Source organism: Amyelois transitella, chromosome 18 (assembly GCF_032362555.1).
Source record: "Amyelois transitella isolate CPQ chromosome 18, ilAmyTran1.1, whole genome shotgun sequence".
In the NCBI taxonomy this organism is placed as follows: domain Eukaryota; kingdom Metazoa; phylum Arthropoda; class Insecta; order Lepidoptera; family Pyralidae; genus Amyelois; species Amyelois transitella.
This window is the reverse complement of record NC_083521.1, coordinates 3,126,749-3,149,333: the sequence shown is the minus strand read 5'-3', so window position 1 is coordinate 3,149,333 and position 22,585 is coordinate 3,126,749. Positions and strand designations below refer to the sequence as shown.

Here is a 22,585-nt window from a genome sequence, read left to right as displayed (position 1 = left end):
TTAGTTGCCCTCAAAAGATTCATTTTATAGGCTTTTCGATCGAATTTTACAATCTGCGCAGGACGAGAAGTAGATACCATATTTTTCGAATCCAAGTTGCGAATCAACAGAAAGATTACATACAACAATGTAAAATTATTGCAATATTAATGACATCAAAGCCACACCTTTAACGATATAAACCAGCTTGCAGGCAATCTCAGAAATAACCTGATGCCGGCTGCAATAAATGCAAATTGATGTAATTTCGGTGCCGGTAAAGTTTATAAATATTTTAATATGCCCCTGTTTCGGTTCGTAACGTTGGTTTGAGATGTATCAGGGGAATTGGCGAACGAATTACTGTACTGCGATAATACATAAAACAAAAAACGTTTGGTAACTTTAATTCGCGAAATGTTAGATTCTAAACATAACAGATTCGTTAAATACAAAAAAGCAGATTCTCAATATAGCCTAAATACGCAATGGTCACATTCAAAGACCTTTATTGCGCAATACAAAATTAATACTTAAATATCTCTAATTTTCTGGGTTTCGTACCACCTCGTTCTCGAACGGCTAATCAATTTGTGTAAGTACCATAATTTAACTAAACAAACAAATAAAAACAAAGGAAACAAAAAATGTGTTCGTTCTTATTAACCCGGTGCTACATTTCCGTGGAAAAAGCTCTGTTCATTGTTAGCTCGCGTGTCGAAACAAAGGTTTACATTTGGAAATGTTCATAAATCTAATGGCCGATGACCCGTAACGGTGATGCTAGTTTGAGTGTGCTCCAATTTTATTGTTTAATCGCCAATCCCGACTAATATTATAAATGAGAAAGTAAGTTTGTTTGTTAATTCCTTTTCATTCGTTCTTTTCATCCCGGCAAAACCGTGGTATTTGCGAAAACCGTTGTATTTTTTTTTGGTGGCGCTAAATTCGCGCCGACGAAGCTACGGGTAAAAGCTAAAACCAATAGAAGTAAGAATTATAATAAGTGAAAACAAAGAGTGAGTAGGTACGCAAGTTTATTGCTTATAGATAAAATCTTAGATACATATACATACATACATGACGTACCTGATGATAGAAGAGAATGAGCAGTTGCTCTTATTTTGAATCTACTTGTCACAATATACAATGGCCAGGGTGTCCGCTATTTAAAACAAAATCAAGAAGGTTTAACAGTAAGAAATGCGTGTCCACACTTGGCCCACCCATAGATGTAAAACATTTGAAAGAACACACACGATGGCCACGTTCATTAGGTCGTTAAAATGTAGCCAAGTAGTTGTACTTCCATATGAATGAGGAAGACAACGTAGTTACAATTTCATTGAGCTGATAAGGAGTACTTATTTTGTTTTTATTTAAAAAAAGAAACTTATAAGAAAATACTATGGTTTTTATAGTTCTAAAAATCGTGAAATGATATTTTTTAATAATATTTTAATCCATGGGTACCTTTTTAATTGGGCTTTCGACCAAAATTAGTCAATAAGACTTTTTAACGGCGGAACAGATCAGTTGTCTCCACAAATTCTTTAATTTGATTGATGTATTAGGCGTAAGCGTCCTGAACCGATTTTCGTTAAAGATAGTTTGACAAACAAGTCAAGATGGACAAAAATCAATGGTTTGGTTGATAGATTTCGGTATTAAAACAACAATTCACTGTTTTTGCATAGACTAAGCTAGTACAGTCAACATCATATCAAGTTACCCTACAGGGAACTTAATGACGCGGTGAAAGAGGAGAATCTACAGTGGGTAGGTTGATATGCTTTACATTAAAATCATGCCGCGTGCAACCACTCTGGCTTCGATTTAGGAACAACGATGTTGCAGCTATAAATTGCAACGAAACTTTTTATCGTACCGTCCTGCACCACTGCAGCCTAATTTTAAAGTAAATTCGACGTCAAAGTAGAACCAGCTTTCCGACCTATGGTTTAGAGTACATAAAAGCCTGAAGTTTACATGATGCACGTACGAAATTCATTGCAACTTCGTTGTGGACGAGTATGTATCGATGCGGGGAATGCAACGGAAATTGCTCATTGCTCCACACTTTTAACGACTACTTCCCTAATGAAAGCTTTAATGAGTGTATAATATACTGAGAATGTACATTTCTATTTTTTTCTATATGGCATTGTTTTCTTTTGCATATGGATATCTAACTTTAGTAACCCAAATTTGACGTAATCCTTTATCGAAGGCTATAGTGAAATTTACACTATGCCTTCCGAAATATCTAGTTTATATGTTCAGCTACTTTGAAAAATTACTTTCTATTTCGAAAGTTCACGAATCTTCTGTGATAAACGACGTTGCACATAAATACTCATTTCCCTCACGCCACCTATAAATTATTGGGTTTATCCCTTATTCCTGGGGTTTTCAGTCGCGCATTAATATCAATAGTATAAACTCGTATCTATAGTGTTTTTAACCGTAGCCGTAATGCTTAAAACGACTATTAAACTTGCTAGCTAATAACTTATTCTTATTTATAAATTCACAAACTCTAATGCTAATGTAATATTGAGAAAAAAATAAGGTTGTTGTGGTAAATGGTCTAGTCAAGATTACTCTTAAACTTAGATAGCATGAACAGTTTGATGAATGTGGCAGCTAAAGATGCAAAGATCGTAGCAAGTGAAAAGATGTAGTCTTTGTCTAACCCTCCCGGAAAGAGGCATAATGAAGTGTTCGTATGTATTTATTTAGCCGACTGCGACAGATGGAGAGTAATGTGTTTCAAGGGTATTTATGTATGTAGATTCCCTCATACAGTCTGAAGGGCTTGGTGGATTTCGATATGTTTATTTATTCCACTTGTTTGTTTTTCCTTTTATTTTTAATTTGAATAAAATTATTGTTTGCTATCAGGACATCCGTGCGACCATTAGAAGTTGTATCACGTCGGAAAGTTCGAAAACCTTGCTATATAAAAATAAATACTGACTGTCGATTATTCGATATGAATTCGAACCCGCTACCTTCCGGTACCTGGTGACACGCACCGCACGTATAAGTATGACTTAATTATAATTTTTTTCGGCTAATTCGGTGTAGTTATATTTTTTTAGAACGCGATATTAAATGCTGTCAACAATATTCTTGCGAGGCCCTCCATAATAAATGGACAGATTCTCAGGTGAACGGATTAGCAATCAGACAGGACATGTAGAGTGCTTATCATAACAAAAACCTCTTGTACACATTCGTTTGTGTAATTGTTGACCCCTGTAGTGTATGCGTTAATAACCTTTCGGCGGACCTCGGGCCACGAAGAATTGTGTGGTGTGTGGGGAATCACGCAAAGATGAGAGAGAGAACGCTGTTGATTTTTACACCAAATTACTTCTAATACTAATTGCTAAGTTGTAAATTTAAAATAATAGAGTTAATTCGAAAACTCTCACATCAAAAAATGTGACAAACGTGTTAAAAATTCAACACTTCAAGCGTGAATGCTTACTTCCATAGCAACTTTTTTATAAACATTAACATCTAAGCATTAAATTTAGTATTATTTTATTTCCTTTGTCGGTGAGCACATGAGTCCCGTAGCTGTGGTCGGCGCTTTGAACTTCGATGAGACTTCGATACTCGATCTGACCACAATCGTGACAGTATCGTATTTCTATAGTATTCCCCGCCTTGATAGAAACCATCGCTTTTGCTCTTGACCTTTATTTGATTGAGATATAAGAATGATGATTTTGAGGTTTATCGAAAGGAGATTTTGGTAATCCAATTGGTATTTAGGAATAAATATCGAAGAATTACTATCAGTTTTATAAGTTTAAAGTTTAATTAGGAACACAAATTATAATGTAAGTACTTTATTAAAAATAAACCTTCTAATAATGGGGCCTTAAAATACATTTCCTTTTTTGCGTTATTATTTACTGTTTGCGTGATAATACGCACGTCATAATAATATCTTAATTCAATTATACCTGAACAAGACCTAACGTGCCGAGAGGACCTGAAGGAGTAGGTATTTTTTATACCGCCTCCATACGAAAGTCTATAATAAGCTTTCAAACCACACTAATTACTTCATACCTGAATTGGTTTTAAAAAACTATTAAGGCATTAGACCTACAATAAAACGTGATTGGTTTTTGCACTTAACGTGGTATTTATTTACATAATTATAGCTCTATTTATTTTGATTGATTACAAAATGTTCAGCCGCGGCACACATCACTGTTATTTATTACATTTGCATTAAAAACCGGTAATTTTGAGCTGAAAGGACTTTTTATGTTTTGCTTGTTTGGCCTGGTCATTGACCAATTGACTAGTTTATGTAAAATGGATATAGGACCGGTAACACCAGTACGAAGAGCTTAGAGCTTGTATGAAGAGAGTTATGAATGTGGACGAAGCGAAAGAAGTATGCAGAGATCGTGGCAAGTGGAAAGAGGTAGTCTCTGCCTACCCCTCCGGGAAAGAGGCGTGATTTTATGTATGTATGTATGTAACACCAGTACCAAACAAACTGCCAAGTAAAATTTAAGATCAATAACGGGATATTTTCTTTTAATTGATTTAATTCTTTTTTGAACAACTTAAGTACTTACTATCAGTGATCGCGCGCCAAATCAATCTTATTATGACGGCATAAGGTAAAAATTGTAAATAGACAACCCCTATAAGAATGCGCGTGAAAATTAAAAGCTAAGGGATTTTTCTTAAGACATTAATTATTATTACATTATTATCACAACATTCCCAGAAGCCAATGATACGATTTTTTTAAACAAACTTTTTGTAAATATGACCAATGGCTACGAGAAAAGTTCAAGATGTTCAACAATGAAAATATTATTGTGTTCAAAGACGTTTGGTGCGAACTAGAGTTGTTCTATTTATAAATTAAGAATTACATTTGATGTTTTGATGTTGCTAAATCAAACATTTGTTGCAGATGATACCAACAATGCGGCTGCCGTGAGAGTTACAAGACACGTCCAACAGAGCAGGTGCGTTGATACATAAACTATTGTTCTGATAATGTATTGACAGGTCCGGGTTGCACCTGGCCGACACGTTCGCGACTTGTTTAATAAGCATCGTGGTATTTCATATACTTACAAACAGTAAATTTCGATGTGCAGCCTGTTTAAGTTATTTCGAATCAGTGTGCCTATTAAATTAGAGAGATTTGGACTTTGTTGGCCTAATGCTAATCATTTATTTTTTATAAATACCGGTGATGATTCCAATTTTAAGTGTAGATATTTCGAAATTAAAGATTACTGTTAATGGGTAGAGAAATATAGCATGAATGGAAGAGTATAATTAATAGTCTCTACCCTAAACCTATACCCTTTCTAGAATGAGGTGAGGAAATCTTTTGACATCTTTCAATTAAATCTTTTGAAATCTATTTTTGGGTACATGGGGAAAAGTACCACCACACCATTATCTGAAAACGGGTATCTGTGAAGAAACCGAATATATCTTTTTATTATACGGTTGTAGATTCTCTACGGTTGTTTAAAATATAATATTGACGAGGGTATACACCTGTCGTCAGGACATGTCTTGCTATTTGAACGGGTTCTATGCTTCTACTTATTTGCTCGAACAACCTTGAGTAAGGGAATTTAGGCTTCCCTTTGTGCCGCGTCTAACTTCGTACACAAAGGTTTGAGATCGGAGAACATAAAATATGTTCTCAATTTACTTTAATATTGATACTTGATTTTGAGTTTTTTATTTGGAACATATACAAAAAAGTAAAAATGTATACCACACATTATAAACTTCATGACATAAAAAGTTGGTCCAGAAAAACGGACTTACCCACAGGATCTGTCTGTAACGAAGAGATCACATGCGGACTCCGGGCTCCTTTTTGAGGATGCAACCAAGGCAGGAAGATGATCAGATGGCTTATTAATTAGATCGTTTAATTAATAGCAATCCCGATCACTATTAACCAATATCGATTACGAATTAACATTATGTCTAATGAGTCAGTACTCCAAAATCTAAAGGAAGCGCACATCCTTGGGAGGCCTACTTTTAAACAATAGCGAGCGCACGAGTGTTGGTGCTCGATAGTTATCGCTATTATCAATGGTAGTGTCGATACTATGTAACTATCGATTGCGCAAAATAATCCAAAATATCGACACTATCGAACCTTCCGTTCGATATTATAATTTTGCATAATCAATAGTTTGATTGTTACATAATATGGATAGCATCTATGGTTTTCCTTAGGAATCATTCATACTATCGTCATACTATCGATGATTTCCAAGGCGAAATATCGATAATTAAATAATCAATAGAACGAGAACACTACAATGCACTAACCAGTTGTCACTCAAAGTGGTGTGCTTGAACTCTAATCATCGTATTCGGCTGAACATTCAAGGTGGAGCTGTGAGTATTGGTAACAATGATAACTATCGATACGTTTGTTTTTCCTCAAAGTATCCATAGTATACGTGATTTTAACTAATATTTGTAGTAGGTCAACTATCGATAATCAAACTATCGATATTTCTGCAACACTAAATGGCAATAAACCGTGTTCATTGGAAGCCGCGTGCATGAACACGAATCCTCGTATTAGGCTGAAGATTCACCGTGGTAGGACAATAGACAATAGCCCGCTTGGCTGCTTGGCATTCAAGGTGTGGAGCTGCGAGGAAGTGTAAACGAGCCGAGCGGCCGGAACGCACTGAATATTGTTTAGGTTTCATTAGAGGTAATCGTTTCGTTATCTGTCTTCCAACTAACGTTACTCTTTACCTCTATGGAGAGGAGTCCGGGGTACGCTTTTATCCTCTTTGTCATTATCTTATTTACAGCTATATTTCACAAATAGCGGACTCCAATTAATCACCATGGTCAGAGGGTGCAACTGGAAACACCCAAGGCGGCTGTACATAACGCCTGTTTTCCACAGGGGACCGACCCTTACTTTTTCTTCGGTTTCTCTTCACTCATTATTTTTTTTAATTAAGACTCTTGACAATTACAGATGCGTTCAACATTTTCCATTTCAGGAAATGCATAATCTGGTCCCATATTGTCTAATGTTAAAGAAATACGTTTCTGCTCTCTTTCAATACCGCCATCTCATGATGAAAGGTCACTAACCCTGAAATTGTTGACTTGGGATATAATGCGCCCTACACTATTCTGAAGCCACTTGAGACTGCCCTAGTTATTTCTTCGTTACACAAGCGTTTCTTGATTTTATTCAGTCAGCGGTTTTATGGCGATTGTACACTGTGGTTACACTTACTTTACAGGCAATAAGTCGTATCAATAAAAAATAAATCAGAACAGAAAAAAACTGATCCTTTGAATATTTACAGTAAATCTAATGCTTTTTCTTCTAGTTAACCGGTTACATTTTTTTTTTCTTAATTGTAATTGTATGTTGGAATTGATTTGGTACTGTTTACTGCTCGGAACAATCAGAACCTCTTGATATTTAACTACTTACATTAACAAGTTCCGTAGGTTGTAATCTTATGGTACTTAATATTATACTTAGTATGATAAGTCCAAATAAATGTGCTTTAATAATATATCTTGCTTGTTTATTTTCAATAATATTTATTTTCATAATATCAAAATGTTTCTTATTTCTTACTGCGAAATAACTTCCAAGAATTATTTGCGCTGCTATTTTATAACCGGTTTAGGAAACGTAAACAAAATTATTTTCCAATTGTTTTTCTTACAAAAACAACGCGTAAACAACTTTTTCTCAGAATAATCAAATTGAAGTCGTTTCAATTAATTTGAAATTCAGGCTTTGAGCCCTGTTTAATATTAACTTGACGTTTCTGTACCAATTAATTTTCATTCAGTTCGTTGCTAATTTGGCACAAAATTGACGAACGTCCCGAGTATCTAGGAGTATTCATTACGTGTGTGATTCGTGATGTGTGTGGTAAACAAAAAGTTGCGTCACAATTTGTTAGGGTGATGCCAATAAAGTTACTGTCTTGTAATTTAAAAATTTCAAATGTATTGAAACACACTTTTACAAATTATTGTGTTAAAATTAATATTAACAGAAATTTTTGAACTTTAATTCCTTTCTCAATGTCGGCTGTATTGGATTCCCTAATTTTATAAAGGTAGTTTTGATAATTGTTTTGTTTTATAAAGGTTGACCAATCATGTTACCAAATAAAAAATTATTATTATTTAGATTTATTTAATTATGTATTTAAATTTATTAAATTACAATTTCATAAAATTTCAAAGTTATTGTTATTCGTAAGTACATGACCGTGGTAGAATTAATACCTGTGAATTATATCACTCGCATTACTTGCGCATTTTAACCGGGCAACTTAACTGTTCGACCACCGACGCTCAACACGTTTCTGACTATCAACCCTTCTGAGGGTTCGCCAGCCACTCCAGCGCTCCCGACCTATTTTCATTCGCTGAGACCACAGCCCGTCGTGTGATTAGTTGAACAGCGCTTGTTGTGTCGTGGAACTCAATTTTCAGCCTTTATATCATTCATCGATTCGATTTTAACCCGCTCCTCGAGTTAGCGGGTGTATAAAAGGACTGGATGATGATTGAAAATGTTGTATTGAGTTCGGAAATGAAATGGGTTCTGTTATTAAAATGTTTACGGCACATCTTAAGAGTATTACTACTATTTAACAATAATTATGAGTACTTATATTTATAATATAACAAAATGATGGCACTTCTTATTTTCCTGTATAGTTGCAAAAGTAATAAATACTGAATTTACAAAACTAGGTTGGATCTTAAACCACGAATGGATCCTCAAAAAGATTTGTCGGCAGACTGTCTGTACAACCTTAACTAGGACACGCTTTGTAAAGCTTAACGTTGCTTTCACGACGTTTACATAGGGTTTTAAAAATTTTAGTGACAGTTTCTGCTGCGTTCATTATCTAAAAATAAAAATCCATTCGTATTTAACTATGAAACAAATCTATAAAAAATTAAACATTAAATGATCAGGCCTTGTAACTTCACCTACCTAAGCTTTTGAACTATTTAAGCTTAAGTTTGGCCTTTGCCGTTGTTTACAGATTCAAACAGCGGTTAATTGTGTTTACAGTTCGGCTCGGATTCCATATTAAACTCAGCATACTTCGTTTTACTTTATTTATTAACATAAATCTCTCCACTATTTACTATGTCGCTAAAGTTCTTTGACAAATACACATTTGCCACTATTTTTGTTTAAATAATAAGAGTACCTACCCGAAACCGCCGAACTTGCATGAAGAGAGTTATGAATGTGGATGAAGCGAAGGAAGTATGCAGAGATCGTGGCAAGTGGAAAGATGTAGTCTCTGCCTATCCCTCCAGGATATAGGCGTGATTTTATGATGATATGATGTATGTATAGTGCCAATATTTCTAGTTCATATGAGGCAAAATAAAGGTCTTAAACATTAATGACACTGTTGTTACTGACTACTTTTAATTGCAGTAACCTAAACCAAGGTGGTGTTGTTCATGGGCAAACCCCGGGCTCCTCTTCGGGGAGGACCCAAACTAGAAGGATTGCATAAATGATCGCAGGACATACATATATGTTCACAGCATTTGTCAATAACACGAGATGAAAGGAAGTATCTAATGAAATGGAAATTGGAAGTAACTAAGATACGTTCTGATACCTTACATAAAAGGTGGGATAAGGTAGCTAAGAAAATCAAAGTGTCACTAAGATATTGTTTATATCAGACAAAAAGATTTGAAGCCAAGAGCTAAAAATGTGTCGAGAATACCCGATGATGAAGACATAGCCTGTTATACACACAATTCCAATTGTAAGAAGGGTGCTGTACGCACTTCACTTATTTATGCTAAGTAAAATTGAATTGTTTTCAAGAGTGCCCTGGCTACCGGCCAAGAGTTCGCCAATTTGTTTACGGCAAGCGCCCTTGGGAAATAAGCTACCTTAACTTAGCTACGAGCTCAGATTTCGAGAATTTATTACTCTGTGGCACGTGTGATGTAAAGGATGCATAGATTTTAAAGTGTAGGTATTTTGAACTCTAGTTATTTGTGGGACAAAGTAGTTAGATAAATCTTAAACCTAAACAAGTGTGAATAAGTCTGTAATTGTTTGTTCTTATGTTTTTGTGTTATATTTATATTGAATTTAGTTTTAATTTTGCCTCTTCGTAATCTGGATAAGATAAGAAAAGAATAAAGAATAAAGGTGATATCGATGTTACTATTAAAATGAAGCATTAATTTCTACTTCAGTTCAACCATCTATCTTTCATTATGGTGATGGATAAATAGATTTGTAATATTCCTTTGATTTTTCGATTTTTACTATACCTAGTACTATAAAATAGGAGGTGTCTCTGGGGCATTATCTAATGTTTCGCAGAATGCAAAGGTGCGGTGTGTTGTTAATTTTAATTCGGGCGTGCGTGATGTTTGCTGACCTATTTTTCGCGAAAGGATTACATCATAATGTTCAACGAAATTAGCTTACTTAATAGGATTAAGGTGCCTTTCTTTTGTCATAATAATTCCCAGTCAAATTTCTGAGAGACAAAAATTGTTTTGACGGGCGAGTGACATCGGCCAAATTTCTTGAGCGTGAAAAATCTGGCCACATTGACTGAATAAAATTTTTTTAAGTGGCTTTCACTTAATCAAACATGAATCGGACCAAACCAGTCAACTATCGATAATCAAACTATCGATATTTCTGCAACACTAAATGGCAATAAACCGTGTTCATTGGAAGCCGCGTGCATGAACACGAATCCTCGTATTAGGCTGAAGATTCACCGTGGTAGGACAATAGACAATAGCCCGCTTGGCTGCTTGGCATTCAAGGTGTGGAGCTGCGAGGAAGTGTAAACGAGCCGAGCGGCCGGAACGCACTGAATATTGTTTAGGTTTCATTAGAGGTAATCGTTTCGTTATCTGTCTTCCAACTAACGTTACTCTTTACCTCTATGGAGAGGAGTCCGGGGTACGCTTTTATCCTCTTTGTCATTATCTTATTTACAGCTATATTTCACAAATAGCGGACTCCAATTAATCACCATGGTCAGAGGGTGCAACTGGAAACACCCAAGGCGGCTGTACATAACGCCTGTTTTCCACAGGGGACCGACCCTTACTTTTTCTTCGGTTTCTCTTCACTCATTATTTTTTTTAATTAAGACTCTTGACAATTACAGATGCGTTCAACATTTTCCATTTCAGGAAATGCATAATCTGGTCCCATATTGTCTAATGTTAAAGAAATACGTTTCTGCTCTCTTTCAATACCGCCATCTCATGATGAAAGGTCACTAACCCTGAAATTGTTGACTTGGGATATAATGCGCCCTACACTATTCTGAAGCCACTTGAGACTGCCCTAGTTATTTCTTCGTTACACAAGCGTTTCTTGATTTTATTCAGTCAGCGGTTTTATGGCGATTGTACACTGTGGTTACACTTACTTTACAGGCAATAAGTCGTATCAATAAAAAATAAATCAGAACAGAAAAAAACTGATCCTTTGAATATTTACAGTAAATCTAATGCTTTTTCTTCTAGTTAACCGGTTATATTTTTTTTTCTTAATTGTAATTGTATGTTGGAATTGATTTGGTACTGTTTACTGCTCGGAACAATCAGAACCTCTTGATATTTAACTACTTACATTAACAAGTTCCGTAGGTTGTAATCTTATGGTACTTAATATTATACTTAGTATGATAAGTCCAAATAAATGTGCTTTAATAATATATCTTGCTTGTTTATTTTCAATAATATTTATTTTCATAATATCAAAATGTTTCTTATTTCTTACTGCGAAATAACTTCCAAGAATTATTTGCGCTGCTATTTTATAACCGGTTTAGGAAACGTAAACAAAATTATTTTCCAATTGTTTTTCTTACAAAAACAACGCGTAAACAACTTTTTCTCAGAATAATCAAATTGAAGTCGTTTCAATTAATTTGAAATTCAGGCTTTGAGCCCTGTTTAATATTAACTTGACGTTTCTGTACCAATTAATTTTCATTCAGTTCGTTGCTAATTTGGCACAAAATTGACGAACGTCCCGAGTATCTAGGAGTATTCATTACGTGTGTGATTCGTGATGTGTGTGGTAAACAAAAAGTTGCGTCACAATTTGTTAGGGTGATGCCAATAAAGTTACTGTCTTGTAATTTAAAAATTTCAAATGTATTGAAACACACTTTTACAAATTATTGTGTTAAAATTAATATTAACAGAAATTTTTGAACTTTAATTCCTTTCTCAATGTCGGCTGTATTGGATTCCCTAATTTTATAAAGGTAGTTTTGATAATTGTTTTGTTTTATAAAGGTTGACCAATCATGTTACCAAATAAAAAATTATTATTATTTAGATTTATTTAATTATGTATTTAAATTTATTAAATTACAATTTCATAAAATTTCAAAGTTATTGTTATTCGTAAGTACATGACCGTGGTAGAATTAATACCTGTGAATTATATCACTCGCATTACTTGCGCATTTTAACCGGGCAACTTAACTGTTCGACCACCGACGCTCAACACGTTTCGTCTTAACACGTTTCTGACTATCAACCCTTCTGAGGGTTCGCCAGCCACTCCAGCGCTCCCGACCTATTTTCATTCGCTGAGACCACAGCCCGTCGTGTGATTAGTTGAACAGCGCTTGTTGTGTCGTGGAACTCAATTTTCAGCCTTTATATCATTCATCGATTCGATTTTAACCCGCTCCTCGAGTTAGCGGGTGTATAAAAGGACTGGATGATGATTGAAAATGTTGTATTGAGTTCGGAAATGAAATGGGTTCTGTTATTAAAATGTTTACGGCACATCTTAAGAGTATTACTACTATTTAACAATAATTATGAGTACTTATATTTATAATATAACAAAATGATGGCACTTCTTATTTTCCTGTATAGTTGCAAAAGTAATAAATACTGAATTTACAAAACTAGGTTGGATCTTAAACCACGAATGGATCCTCAAAAAGATTTGTCGGCAGACTGTCTGTACAACCTTAACTAGGACACGCTTTGTAAAGCTTAACGTTGCTTTCACGACGTTTACATAGGGTTTTAAAAATTTTAGTGACAGTTTCTGCTGCGTTCATTATCTAAAAATAAAAATCCATTCGTATTTAACTATGAAACAAATCTATAAAAAATTAAACATTAAATGATCAGGCCTTGTAACTTCACCTACCTAAGCTTTTGAACTATTTAAGCTTAAGTTTGGCCTTTGCCGTTGTTTACAGATTCAAACAGCGGTTAATTGTGTTTACAGTTCGGCTCGGATTCCATATTAAACTCAGCATACTTCGTTTTACTTTATTTATTAACATAAATCTCTCCACTATTTACTATGTCGCTAAAGTTCTTTGACAAATACACATTTGCCACTATTTTTGTTTAAATAATAAGAGTACCTACCCGAAACCGCCGAACTTGCATGAAGAGAGTTATGAATGTGGATGAAGCGAAGGAAGTATGCAGAGATCGTGTCAAGTGGAAAGATGTAGTCTCTGCCTATCCCTCCAGGATATAGGCGTGATTTTATGATGATTTGATGTATGTATAGTGCCAATATTTCTAGTTCATATGAGGCAAAATAAAGGTCTTAAACATTAATGACACTGTTGTTACTGACTACTTTTAATTGCAGTAACCTAAACCAAGGTGGTGTTGTTCATGGGCAAACCCCGGGCTCCTCTTCGGGGAGGACCCAAACTAGAAGGATTGCATAAATGATCGCAGGACATACATATATGTTCACAGCATTTGTCAATAACACGAGATGAAAGGAAGTATCTAATGAAATGGAAATTGGAAGTAACTAAGATACGTTCTGATACCTTACATAAAAGGTGGGATAAGGTAGCTAAGAAAATCAAAGTGTCACTAAGATATTGTTTATATCAGACAAAAAGATTTGAAGCCAAGAGCTAAAAATGTGTCGAGAATACCCGATGATGAAGACATAGCCTGTTATACACACAATTCCAATTGTAAGAAGGGTGCTGTACGCACTTCACTTATTTATGCTAAGTAAAATTGAATTGTTTTCAAGAGTGCCCTGGCTACCGGCCAAGAGTTCGCCAATTTGTTTACGGCAAGCGCCCTTGGGAAATAAGCTACCTTAACTTAGCTACGAGCTCAGATTTCGAGAATTTATTACTCTGTGGCACGTGTGATGTAAAGGATGCATAGATTTTAAAGTGTAGGTATTTTGAACTCTAGTTATTTGTGGGACAAAGTAGTTAGATAAATCTTAAACCTAAACAAGTGTGAATAAGTCTGTAATTGTTTGTTCTTATGTTTTTGTGTTATATTTATATTGAATTTAGTTTTAATTTTGCCTCTTCGTAATCTGGATAAGATAAGAAAAGAATAAAGAATAAAGGTGATATCGATGTTACTATTAAAATGAAGCATTAATTTCTACTTCAGTTCAACCATCTATCTTTCATTATGGTGATGGATAAATAGATTTGTAATATTCCTTTGATTTTTCGATTTTTACTATACCTAGTACTATAAAATAGGAGGTGTCTCTGGGGCATTATCTAATGTTTCGCAGAATGCAAAGGTGCGGTGTGTTGTTAATTTTAATTCGGGCGTGCGTGATGTTTGCTGACCTATTTTTCGCGAAAGGATTACATCATAATGTTCAACGAAATTAGCTTACTTAATAGGATTAAGGTGCCTTTCTTTTGTCATAATAATTCCCAGTCAAATTTCTGAGAGACAAAAATTGTTTTGACGGGCGAGTGACATCGGCCAAATTTCTTGAGCGTGAAAAATCTGGCCACATTGACTGAATAAAATTTTTTTAAGTGGCTTTCACTTAATCAAACATGAATCGGACCAAACCAGTCAACAAAAAAAAACAAACTACTTTTGTCAAAAATATATAAACTTATTTTTTAGACCTATTAATTTCATATAGATCGACTCAAAGGAATCCTTTGCGAAATGATCATCAATCCTTGCTTGATTAATTGTCATTATATCAAAGACTTCAGTGGAATTCATCCACATATCCAATTTATATTCATAGTAAATGCAAATTGGGTAGGTCATATCATAACCAAGAGGTCACCGGGTTTGTAGGGCGCCGGCTGCATTTCTATTTCCACGTTCATCCAGAATTAAATTGGCGGAACTGTCCTGCGCATGTTCCTGTATAAATAGGTCGAGTTGAATCTTAACTTATTTCAAGTACTACTATGTACTTTATGATTTGTTCACTTCACACGCTCAAAATATAACGAATCAATCGTCAAGTCTAAAGATACGTCGAAAAGGCTCACCCCGCACTCATCCCAAGAGAGGTGAAGATGAAACCTGGACTACCGTCAGAAGAAGAAAGAATTATTTAATATAAAAACCTTTGTAAGAAAAACTATTATTTCATTTATTATTATCAGATCTTTAGGAAGATGTTTTCGGTCGTCTTTCAATCGGGGATGTTGTCAAATATCAGCATGAGCTGTTCGGTGTTTTTTCAATTATAAGGATTATACAAGGTTCCCGATATTTTTTTCACATAAAATTTTTTTTTAAATATCTTTCCGATCTTTACATCATTTTTGTCGTCAGATTTTAAAATAAAAACTAACATGCCAACAAGTAAAATTATGTATATTAAACTAGTAGTCTTCTCTCGGGTACACTTTAGTAGGTACTTTACATGTTTACATGCAGTCAAGTAATAATTAAAAGCTTATAACGACCGCAACTAATAGTATGTTATTACCAAGTGGTCAAGTGAGTAGAATTTTATTATGCTTGGAATGTTGTTACAAACTACGATTAAGTGAGTTGCTTTGAATAAACAAATCAGTGTCCTAGTAAGTGTTGTTAAAGTTTTCTTCATGCTAAATTATTGATGGTATTTAATGAAAGATTTTTCTTTTTACGCAAACAAATTTATTGTGTACTTATGTGCTCTTAGTGAATGTGTGTCCGAGTAAATTAATATTTTAAGGATCTGCACAATATTTCTCTTATTCGACATATTTATCAGGCTTTAACTTAAAACTCTTCCAAATGATCATCAAATATTTTTACCAAGACGTACCATAATAACGTCGCAACTGATTCTCGTTAAAATTACCGCAAAGAAAATACATTTGAATAGTGATTGTGAACCACGGCGTTAGTGCTCCGCCCGGTCGTCTTCTGAACCTAGACAATGAACTAACCGTGCCCGCAGACCATAAAGTACCAGACGTTGCACTCACTAGAGATGCGATGCTGCTCGATAAACCACGATAGACGCTAGTACGAATGTCGGTGTTATGCTCTGATGGATGATAGTCGATTATATTAATACTTATATATAACTTTGTTACATAGACGACAGCTAGGGACGATTTTGTTTAAAGTTTGGACAAAACCGAAAGTAAAAAGGTTATTAAATCCCTGAATCAGAAGTTATTTATGCTATTGTTTGTTTTATTATTAACTATTAAATTTAAACATTTTATAACTTATAACGGAAAACACTATTTTGCACTAGCTGCGAACTACCACCCCTAAACATCACCCCCCTTTTATCAGCAGAGAACTTCGCAGTTTTCACGCTACTTTTTAAGAATAAACGAGTCTCAGTTTCCATTGTATTTTCTTCCACTTTTTTATCACATTTTGCGAAACGACTCTGGTAAAATTGTGATGGTAAACGATGTAGGAAAATAATGGAAAGAACTTTATTGTTATTTATGAACGGGGATCGACTGAACTCTATTTTGCCAGACTTGCAAATATTTGCATACCCAAAAATGAAACAAGTTGACATCTTTCTAATAAATGGAATAATAACAATATTGTGAATTAAAAGAAAAATAATGCTTCCTCGCGAGTTTATAATCTTTATTAGTACTAAGTTAAATTATGAACAACAAGGAGACATAAAAAATGTAATGTCCAAGTTTTCCTAACTATCCATTGTTTCATATTACGCCCAGAAGTTATGTTAGTCGTAAAAATACCAGTCATGTCCTGCACATTATTTCGACAGCCGCCAAGACTACGGCGCTGCTTTTCTCACTGTCATCAAACAATACTTTATTCCTTGCAGCAGACTATAAAGCTTGGCATTTTCTGTAAAAACCTCGCTATAAGTAATATTCCGGGTAGACAGAACCCGCTCTTTGTGTCGCAATCACGAGCCTATTCATGCCATTTTTTCCTCCTATTCATCCCTGTCATTACAGCATACGTTTCTATTTTACTATGCGGTTGTATTTCGCCGATGTGCTCGAAGTCATTAATCATGAGGATAGCTGTTTTAGACGAACTCATGTGTTCAATTACAGATGTACATCATATTGTCTAGCTCAATAAAGAAAATTACTTTAGGCCATTTATGAAACTCATATGTTTATAGCTAGAAAATTTAAAGATTGATCGAGCCTATTTGAGAGTATTTTTTTAAACGTAGCGTTGCTTTTAACAGACTTCAAAATAGAAGGACATTCTCAATTCGACTGTATTTTTTTTTATACGGGATACATTTTCGAGAAATTTGCTAACAAAATATATTATTTTTAACGTAACGTATTGCAATCTACTGCTCATAAACATGAATTTTTATTTTTCAGTTTCGAAATCTCCATGTTTAATCCATTTCCACCAATTATATACCGACTTTAAACTAATTTTAGTCAAATATATAAATTAATTTAAGAAATTTATTTTCTTAATGCTGGCTGGTGGTTCTGTAATGCTTATGTCGTAAATTGGCCATCGTAAAACTTAGTCCAGCCACACCAGAAGTCACGGGTTAAACGTTTTATTCAATCTGCGGACGCCAACGCAATTGTTTCTATTCCTTTATTGCACTTGCCAATTTTGTATTTACTCTCAAACGATTCATTTTGATCCTTATGCTGTTCAATATAAAGCCTGTTAAGAGTATATCGACAACGTCTTAAATATTTAAACCTATGTGAGGATTGAATTTACACTGACCTGTGAATGGAACATTCTTCTTTTTTGTCATTTATCCCGTTACCTCTAGAATTTAGGTCAAATAATATTTAAAATGAGGGGTTCATATCACAAGTTTTTATTCTTGAAACCTTGTATATCATCATAAAGACGTTAAAACAGAGCCTCAACTAACATCAAGATGTGATCTTGTTGGTTTAGTCAATTAAACATTTTCTTAAGTTTATTTGAAACACGAACCATTTAAAAGAATCAACCGCAAGCAATTATACTATTAAATTTCAATGTGGGTAATACAAGTTTATACTTTTATGGCTTCTGTTTTGGACACCGACACGAGGTTCCTTTTTATGGCAATTAGATAACCGGTGATTTACTGCGGCGCGTGCGCTGCCAGACACGCAAAGGAAATTATAAAAAAGTTAAAGCGTAATCTCATCGGATGTTGAGTGTAAAGACTGTAGTGAAGCCCGATGAGAAGTTGTCGATTATAATTCGATATATAGGATTTCAATAAAAATTATAATTTGTTGTCGTTTATATCAGTGATAATTAATTTAGTCTATATTTAATAAATTGTGAGTATTTCGTCACTCATAATTTACTCAATTGTTTTAAAATGAAACTTTACAATTATTATTTTTTATATCCATAGCAAGACATTCCAATCTAGCTTGCCAGCTATTTATATTACTGTTTTTTAGCCATTCGTACAAGTAGACATATACTTAAAGATAGTTATAAACGTTACGTATGCATTTGTTCAAAGGACGAGTGGGAATGAAAAGCCATTGTGCTGGGTATTGGAAAAACGAGCAGCCAGAAACTTCCTGTAATAACATTTACTTTGTTCAGTCCAAACACGTTTAACTTAAATTACTTACTTATTGACAATTGACTATGTTGTATTTTTTCATATATGAATATTATTTAGAAAATTTAATGGCACTCGGTTCTTAGATTATGCTTAGCATATAGCTTTTAAAATATGTTTATAGTTCTAATTCAAAACAATTGTACAATTCCCTCTTAAAGGTAATGTATCCTTAAAAGCGAACAAGCGAGTAAATAGTTTAATCAATTGAAGAAAGAAGCTCAGTGGTTATAGTTAGAAAACCTATTCCTCTGATGAGAACACATCCCAACTTCTTATATACTAAAATGTATAGCAAAGACGCCGCATTCGTTAATGGCGGACGGTGGCAATAAGCGGCAATATATTGCGTTAGCCTGTCCACAATGCAATTAACTTGGCCGACAACGTTGGAACTAACTTAGTGAGGCGTTTGTTTGTCATCTCTTTTATATTGTTATTATTATGAGAGTGTAAATTTATCCGCCTGCGTGGTTCCAGCCAGAAAAGAACCGCTTCATCTCTTGAAGATGGTAAAGAACGGGACTTTGAGAAAATGCAAAACACCAGCAAATGACCATATCGAACTAAAAAAATTGCCAAAGCGAGTTGGAAGTAGTCAAGCAGGCAACCGAACGTAAAATCATTACCCAATCTTGCCAAGAGAATATTATAAGAGAATATTACTTAAGCACTAACATGCTATCAATTTTGAGACGTATATTTCACCATAAAATAGAGGTGTCCCTTCGCCCACGTATAAAAAAACTACAATGGCTCTCCAACTGCTAAATATAGTAAAAGCAAAGTAATGCTTTTTATTGTTACATCGCCCACTACTTACTTCGAACACGCTTTTCAAATGCTTCATACATTTCATTTGATAATAATGTTAAATGATAATAGATATAAGCCGAAGTGAGGATGAGGATTGAATGTTGTTAGATTGACGATGTCGTAGATGACTAAAGTTAAACATACTCGTACATTCGGGTCTAAGTAACGAAACATGTAAGTAATAATTTCCTGAAAGGAAAAACCTGACATTGCATTCTATTTTTATTTAAAACATTCAATATAGCACAACAGATGGTGCAGCCATAAAATTTTTATGTCACAATGTTCCGCTATTGCAAAGGATGCAACTGAAGTAAGATTTTGCAAACGTGCATTCCGTAAAGACGCAATAAAAATAGTGCCCGATTTTCATAGTAGTAGATATTATACAAAATCATAGTCAAAGTGACAGGATATGAAAATGGATAAGTAAAGGAATAGAATGGTTAAATAGTCACGGGGATGGATAAAAGTAGGTTTTTAAAGCAAATAAACAAGGTGAATGTGAATGGGAGCTTAAGAACGGGAAGGCCTACGCGACGTAACGAAATGACGGTCAAGAGTACCTACCCTAAAAAACAAAGTGACAAGCTGGAGAAATAATCAATGCCAAATGGTCTTAAATAGACGTGCTCCAATCCTTAAGAACTGATAGCGGTATTTAGCCTTGTTCCTTATTCTATTGTAGTGACATCCCACATACATAATACATACATACATATGGTCACGTCTATGTCCCTTGCGGGGTAGACAGAGCCAACAGCCTTGAAAAGACTGAATGACCACGTTCAGCTATTTGGTTTAATGATAGAATTGAGATTCAAATAGTGACAGGTTGCTAGCCCATCGCCTAAAAAAGAATCCCAAGTTTATAAGCCTTTCCCTTAGTCGCCTTTTACGACATCCATGGGAAAGAAATAGGGTGGTCCTATTCTTTTTTGTATTGGTGCCGGGAACCACACGGCACATAGATAATTATAGAACAGAAGAGTTCGTTACCTGTTCCGCCAGATATGGCAATAAATTGTGCAGCGGATGGTGCAATTCCGCAAGTAACTGGAGCGAGTATAGGTGATGAGAGACCTGTGCCCTGGAAGTAATAACTTCGCTTCCGATGAGCTTCAGGCGATGTAGGTCGTTCGGAATATTACCTTATTATTGGTTTTATGCCACTCGCAGCTTAGGTGTTATGAGTTCCTTGATGAGAAAAGTCTCGTGTAGAGAGACTTTTCTATTTAGTTTCGATTTTGGAGACGCTGCTCATATGTCTTAGTTGGCTTGATTGTTGAAATCCCCAATGGGTGAACACCATCTTATCAAATCGCATTTCCGATAGCATTGGCATGCGTTGCATCAAAGGTTGGAATCCGTTAAAGACAGTGTGAAAATGTCGCTTGATGTAAAAAGATTTGACGGTATCCTGCTTGTTTTCTCACCACCAGACCAGTATGAAAGCACATAAAGGCATTGAAGTACCTACATATATTTTAAATGGATTAATTTTAAAATATAATTGTTTACAGCAGCGAATAAATATTAATTTCAATTTCAAACAATGCGTGTTGAATGTGAAACGAACACGATAATGCTGCTAATTAGGTAGGTACCGCAGAAAGTCTGCAAAGTTGACGTCGACGTTCAAAATATAAAGCCAGGGGCTTAAATCCTGAAGTTGCCATGACTTTCGTACGCAACTACGTTTTTTTCCTTATTATTCGTATTAAAGGACATTGGAAACTTTACCATTTACTTAACTTCTGTCAGGTCAAGACTACATATTTCTACCTTACACTGATTAACGTATGAAAATATTAATGAAACAAAAGTGGTGTACTGATCGTTTTCTTTATATGTTTCGCCAAACTATGCAACAGTTTAACGGCAATTTATCTTATGGAATGTTTTTTTTTTATTAAAAGATGATTTAGTGTTTAGTTGACACATTTCTGCTGTGTCTCAATCTCACATTTGCTCACTTTTCTGACAGTTGATATCGTAGCTACGTTCGAAGTTCGTACCAACTTCCAAAGTAGAGGCTAAGTGGAAATAGACGCGCGTGACTGAAATGTTAGTGTCTTTAAATTGGCGACTCCTGCGGGATTACAAGCGGGAGACGTGTCAGGAATGATTGTTGAAAACGCCTTAATTACGTCATTGTCTCAGATTCATATTTTATTTTAATTATCTTAAAATCGTAACAAGTCATATTTTTATGTAATCGTAATTTATTTAAAAACTTACTTAAATACAATAAGTATTGAAACTCCGGATTATTTTTGTAGAAAATGAAGATCATGAATACTTTCAAAAATATAAAAAATTGTTTTATGTTTTTCAATTCTCAGTTCACTTTAGCGAACTAGTTCTGATAATAACATCCATTATAAAAATAGATGAAACAAGTTTCGTAACAAAAGTGTTATGGGATTTATTAATCCAGCGACGGAAATGACATTTGTGTTGTGATGTTGGACAAAGCGAGGGTTACGCCGCTTTTTATAACCAATTCCGGTCTGCTTGAAAAATAATGTCACTTTTTATAGCCATCTTTAATGAGCTCTGACATCGCTGCGTTAATCCGACTAAACAAAGGCGAAGGAATTGTTATTTGTTGTGGTTGGAATTGTTTTAATTTAACGATATTAAAAATTCATATATATTTAATTTGACTATTCATTTTTTTCTTAATTTGCGGATGCAAATATAAATTCGACAAGGATTATACAGAAACGTTCTAAAACCAATTTTTGCATTCAAAGGAGAAGGTGGCGGGACTGGACACCTAAAGTCATCGGAGATGGTTGGACGCATGGGACATAACATTACATCACAAAATGGTATCATAATCGATATTTTTCAAATTAGTTACCTGGTAGGTACAACAGCCTGGTACCTTATTTAAAAGATTCATATAATATTCAAGTT

General features: G+C 34.6%; 1 protein-coding gene across 1 annotated transcript in view; it reads left to right on the top strand.

Moving 5' to 3' along the window:
- Positions 1 to 22,585, top strand: part of LOC106136248 (myosin-I heavy chain) — a 71,888-nt gene that overhangs the window by 15,253 nt on the left and 34,050 nt on the right. Inside the window, exon 2 of the mRNA XM_060949373.1 lies at positions 4,937 to 4,991. The gene's annotated coding sequence lies outside the window, so the exon portion shown is untranslated. The remainder of the gene's footprint in view (positions 1 to 4,936; positions 4,992 to 22,585) is intronic.